Raw genomic sequence first — 5,816 nt, forward strand, 5'->3', positions numbered from 1 at the left:
GAAACATTTGAGAACCTGCGCCACCTCCAAATCAAGCTCAACCCCGAGAAATGCGTGTTCGGAGTGCCAGCCGGCCAGCTCCTAGGCTTCCTGGTCTCCGAACGCGGCATCGAATGCAACCCAGCAAAGATCAAGGCCATTGAGAGAATGGCGATCCCCACCAGACTGCGAGAAATCCAGAAGTTCACCGGATGCTTGGCGTCCTTGAACCGCTTCATCAGCCGTCTCGGAGAGAAAGCTCTCCCCCTCTACCGCCTCATGAAGAAGAGCACTCACTTCGATTGGAACGACCAGGCCGGCCAAGCTTTTCACGAACTGAAGAAGATGCTGCCACACCGCTTGTCCTGGCGGCGCCGATTGGGAAAGAGCCCATGCTCCTTTACATTGCCGCAACCAGCCGGGTGGTCAGCACCGTCATTGTAGTCCAACGCCCGGAAAACGGCCGGGCCCAGCCGGTCCAGAGGCCGGTGTATTATTTGAGCGAGGTGCTATCCGCCTCAAAACAGAACTACCCGCACTACCAGAAGATGTGCTACGGCGTGTACTTCACCGCCAAGAAGCTGAAGCCCTACTTTCAAGAGCATCCCATCACGGTCGTATGCACCGCCCCGCTGGCCGAGATCATAGGCAGCCGGGATGCATCCGGCCGGGTGGCGAAATGGGCCATCAAGCTAGCCCCTTACACGATCTTCTACCAGCCCCGCACCGCCATCAAGTCCCAAGCACTGGCCGACTTCCTCGTCGACTGGGCCGAGACCCAGTACCTGCCGCCGGCTGCCGACTCCACCCATTGGCGCATGCACTTCGACGGGTTCAAGATGCGCACCGGCTTGGGAGCCGGCGTCGTCCTTACCTCGCCAAAGGGTGACAAGCTTAGATACACGCTGCAGATCCACTTCGCCGCCTCCAACAATGTAGCCAATTACGAGGCGCTCATACACGGGCTCCGGCTTGCCAAAGAGCTCGGCATCCATGGGATCCTGTGTTACAGCGACTCGGACTTGGTGGTGCAGCAATCATCTGGCGACTGGGAGGCCAAGGACGCAAACATGGCAAGCTACCGCTTCTGGTTCAGCAACTCAGTGGATACTTTGAAGGATGCGAGTTCCAACACGTACCACGGGCCGACAACGAGCCAACCGATGCCCTGGCTCGAATAGGCTCCACTCGGCAAGCAATACCAACCGGCATCGCTCTACAACGCATCCTCAAGCCGTCTATCAAGCCATCTCTAGAATCCGACTCCATCTTCGTGCCGGCTGACCCCGATGCGGCCGGACCCGGCTCAAAGAACCAGGCAGGCGACCCCGGGACTTTAGTAGTCGGCCCGGGGACTTCAGTAGTCGGCTCGGGAACTGCTACACCCGGCCCGGGGACTTCAGCAGTCGGCTCGGGGACTGCCGCACCCGTCTCGGGGACTGCGGTAGTCGGCCCGAGGACTGCACCAACACACCAGCCGGCGGCCGACTCCGGCACTTCATCACCCAGCCCGCCCACCCTGGTGGCACTAGCCACATTGGCAGTAGGAGAGGTTGCGGCTCCATCATGGGCTCAGACCATCCTCAATTTCCTAGTAAATCAAGATCTTCCGGCTGACGAAACAGAGGCGAGACAAGTCCAACGTCGAGCCGGAGCATACAAAATCATCAACAGAGAGCTCATCAAGCGCAGTGTCACTGGAGTCCTCCAGCGGTGCGTCGAGCAAGAGAAAGGCATTGCAATCCTCAGAGATATTCACCAAGGAGAATGCGGCCACCACGCGGCTTCAAGATCACTCGTCGCCAAAGCTTTCCGCCATGGCTTTTTCTGGCCGACTGCTTTGGACGACGCCAAAGAGTTAGTCAAACATTGCAAAGGCTGCCAACTTTTCGGCTCCAAGCAACACACGGCGGCTTCGGCACTCAAGACCATTCCCCTCACCTGGCCCTTCGCCATGTGGGGACTGGATATGGTGGGCCCATTCAAGACGGCGCGCGGCGGCATGACACATTTGCTTGTCGCCGTGGACAAATTCACCAAGTGGATCGAAGCAAAGCCGATCAAGAAGCTGAATGGGCCGACTGCGGTGACTTCCATCGCAGACATAACAACTCGCTACGGCGTGCCACACAGCATCATCACCGACAATGGCACGAATTTTGCCAAGGGAGCCTTGGCACGATTCTGCGCGGCACAAGGCATCCGGCTGGACCTTGCGTCCGTTTCCCACCCGCAGTCAAATGGCCAGGTCGAGCGAGCTAACGGCCTCATCCTCTCCGGCATCAAACCTCGCCTGGTCGTACCACTGGAGCGTTCAGCCGGCTGTTGGCTCGACGAGCTGCCGGCTGTCCTCTGGAGTCTACGCACCACCCCGAACAAGTCAACCGGCTTCACCCCTTTCTTCCTTGTATACGACGCTGAAGCGATCATCCCAACAGACATCGAGTTCGACTCGCCCTGGGTAACTATGTATACGGAGGCAGAGGCCAAGGAAGCACGCGACGACGGCATCGACCTGCTGGAAGAGGGCCGGCTGTTAGCCCTCATCCGGTCTGCCATCTACCAGCGGGGCTTGCATCGCTACCACAGTCGGAAGGTCAGGCCAAGATCTTTCCAAGAGGGCGACCTTGTGCTCCGCCTGATCCAGCGAACAGCCGGCCAGCACAAGCTCTCGGCCCCTTGGGAGGGCCCCTTCGTCATCAGCCGAGCTCTAGGCAACGACTCCTACTACCTCATCGACGCACAGAAACCCAAGGCATGCAAGAGAGACGACTCTGGCAAAGAGTCGGAACGGCCATGGAACGCCAACCTCCTCCGAAGATTTCACAGTTGAAATGCAGTATGTATCGCGCTAACTTTTGTACTAAGTACGAGACAACAGGCCCCCCGAGGACGGCTCGGGGACTGCCATCTTTTACCTATGAATGAAAACTATCATGCGTATGATCTTGTCTTTTCATTCATTTATTTTGTTCGGCACCGGGTCCGACGAGTCGGCCTGGGGACTGGTCGACTGGAGTTATATTAGGAGTCCTACCCGCGGTGAGACAAGTAGTGTGCCGACACCCAGGCTTAGCTCTTGCCAAAGTCGCAGTTCGAAGAACCGACTGTCCGGCTGGCAAGAGTCATAAGCTGGAAAGGATGCGCACACGAAAAATGGCTAGGGAACAACGGACTTATATAACAAAAGCTGGTTTGCCGTCTACCCGCCGACCGACTACCAGAGTAGCCGGCCGGCCGGTTTTCATTCACTTCACTTCAATCCAAGAAAGCTCGAGTACTTGCCTCCCCAGCAAGGGAAGGCGGCAAAGGAAAAAAGCCTAAGGATAAAGAGTGCACCCGAATGAAAACCAAACATGCACATAATAATATTTACATAAAGACCTCCAGAGAGGCCAGCATCCAACATAGTTTGATACACCCCCAGTGGGTGGAATTGCGAAAACTTAAAGTTGTTCGAAAGACAAAAGCAGGAACAATGAGGACGGCAGATCAAGCTGGCGGGGCAGCCGACGAGCTGGGCTGGTCGGTGGAGACGGTTGTGCCGGCTGAAGGAGCGGCCGGCTAGCGAACTTCGGCTTGATCACTGCCTCCTGCAGAGGGCACGCTTCCACGCGGCTCGTTGCTGGAGGCACGATCAGCTTGAGGTCGGTCGGTTGTTCCACTAGCCGGCTCGACGTCTACACCGTCCACTTCCTCGTCATCCTCGCCCTCGTCGCTGGAGGCGATCTCCTCGGCCGAGTCCTCGCCCACTGCCGGGTTCAGCCCAAACCACTCCTCCGGCTGGGCGACGCCATCATCGTTGATTTCGGGCGCGAAGACACTGGTGTCGGTGCACTCGGCGATGGTCGAGGCACGTTGGGCGATGGCTGGCCGCACTTCTTCCAGCTCCGCGTCGGCCTCCAGCCGCCAAGTGCGCAGTTGGTCCAGGCTCAGCCCTGGGTACCAAGCGCGAACAAACTCCAGCGCCCTCCCAGCTCCAAGACGGGCCGCCGACGCTGTAACGCCCCGAGACCGATGTGCCAGGTGTCGTGCAGTTATTCGCTGTTGTTGCGTTGTCATTGCTTGCGTGTCATGCATCTCATATCATGTCATCGTGCGCATTTCATTTGCATACATGTTTGTCTCATGCATCCGAGCATTTTCCCCGTTGTCCGTTTTGCAATCCGGCGCTTTGTTCTCCTCCGGTGGTCATTTCTACCTTTCTTTCTTGTGTGGGGATTAAACATTTCCGGCTTGGACCGAGACTTGTCAAGCGGCCTTGGTTTACTACCGGTAGAACGCCTGTCAAGTTTCGTACCATTTGGACTTCGTTTGATACTCCAACGGTTAACCGAGGGACCGAGAAGGCCTCGTGTGTGTTGCAGCCCAACACCCTTCCATTTTGGCCCAAACCCTCCTAACTCTGCTCCATCATCTCGGTCGTTCGATCACGATCGCGTGGCCGAAAACCGCACCTCATTTGGACTCTCCTAGCTCCACTTATGCCTATTAATACCCCCTCCATTCGGATCTCTTCTTCCCCCGTCCGAAACCCTAGTTTAAAAAAAAACAGATCAACCCCCCCCCTCCACCGACGGACGTGTCCGGATCGGACCGGACACCGTCCGCCCCGCCGCCGCCAGCCAACCGCGAGCCGCCAAGTGGCGCCGCGGGTCCCCAGTTCGCCGCCGACGCCCGAGGCCCGCCAGGCCCACGAGGGGCCCTCCCGGCCCGCAGCTCCCCCTGCCGCCTCCTCCTCCTTACGCCGCCGCCACCTCCGGCGCCGGTTGCTCTCTAACCCACCATTGCTACGATGCCTACCACTTGCTTGTCAGCCACCCAAATTGCCATGTTCAGCCTCTAACCCACCAATGTCCTAGCAAACCGTTGTTTGGCTATGTTACCGCTTTGCTCAGCCCCTCTTATAGCGTTGTTAGTTGCAGGTGAAGATTGAAGTTTGCTCCTTGTTGGAACATGGAGATGTTGTTCCTTGTTGGAACATTTATTTACTTGTTGGGATATCACAATATATCTTATTTAATTAATGCATCTATATACTTGGTAAAGGGTGGAAGGCTCGGCCTTATGCCTGGTGTTTTGTTCCACTCTTGCCGCCCCAGTTTCCGTCATATCGGTGTTATGTTCCCGCATTTTGCGTCCCTTACGCGGTTGGGCTATAATGGGAACCCCTTGACAGTTCGCCTTAAGTAAAGCTCTTCCAGCAATGCCCAACATTGGTTTTACCATTTGCCACCTAGCCTCTTTTTCCCTTGGGTTTCGCGGACTCAAGAGTCATCATTATTTTACCCCCCCCCCCCGGGCCAGTGCTCCTCTGAGTGTTGGTCCGAACTGGGCAGCCTGCGGGGCCACCTCGGGGAAACTTGAGGGTTGGTTCTACTCGTAGCTTGACCTATCTGAGTGTGCCCTGAGAAAGAGATATGTGCAGCTCCTATCGGGATTTGTCGGCACATTCGGGCGGTGTTGCTGGTTTAGTTTTACCCTGTCGAAATGTCTTGTTGTACCGGGATACCGAGTCTGATCGGAACGTCTCGGGTGGAGGTCTATTCCTTCGTTGACCGTGAGAGCTTGTGACGGGCTAAGTTGGGACACCCCTGCAGGGATTTGAACTTTCGAAAGCCGTGCCCGCGGTTATGGGCAGATGGGAATTTGTTAACGTCCGGTTGTAGAAAACCCGAAGTTGACTTTAATTAAAATACATCAACCGTGTGTGTAACCGTGATGGTCTCTTTCCGGTGGAGTCCGGGAAGTGAACACGGTGTTGGAGTTATGCTTGACGTAGGTTGCTATAGGATCACTTCTTGATCATACTTTTATCGACCGTGCTTTGCCTTCTC

The sequence above is a fragment of the Triticum dicoccoides genome, chromosome 5A (assembly GCF_002162155.2).
Source record: "Triticum dicoccoides isolate Atlit2015 ecotype Zavitan chromosome 5A, WEW_v2.0, whole genome shotgun sequence".
Taxonomy (NCBI): Eukaryota; Viridiplantae; Streptophyta; class Magnoliopsida; order Poales; family Poaceae; genus Triticum; species Triticum dicoccoides.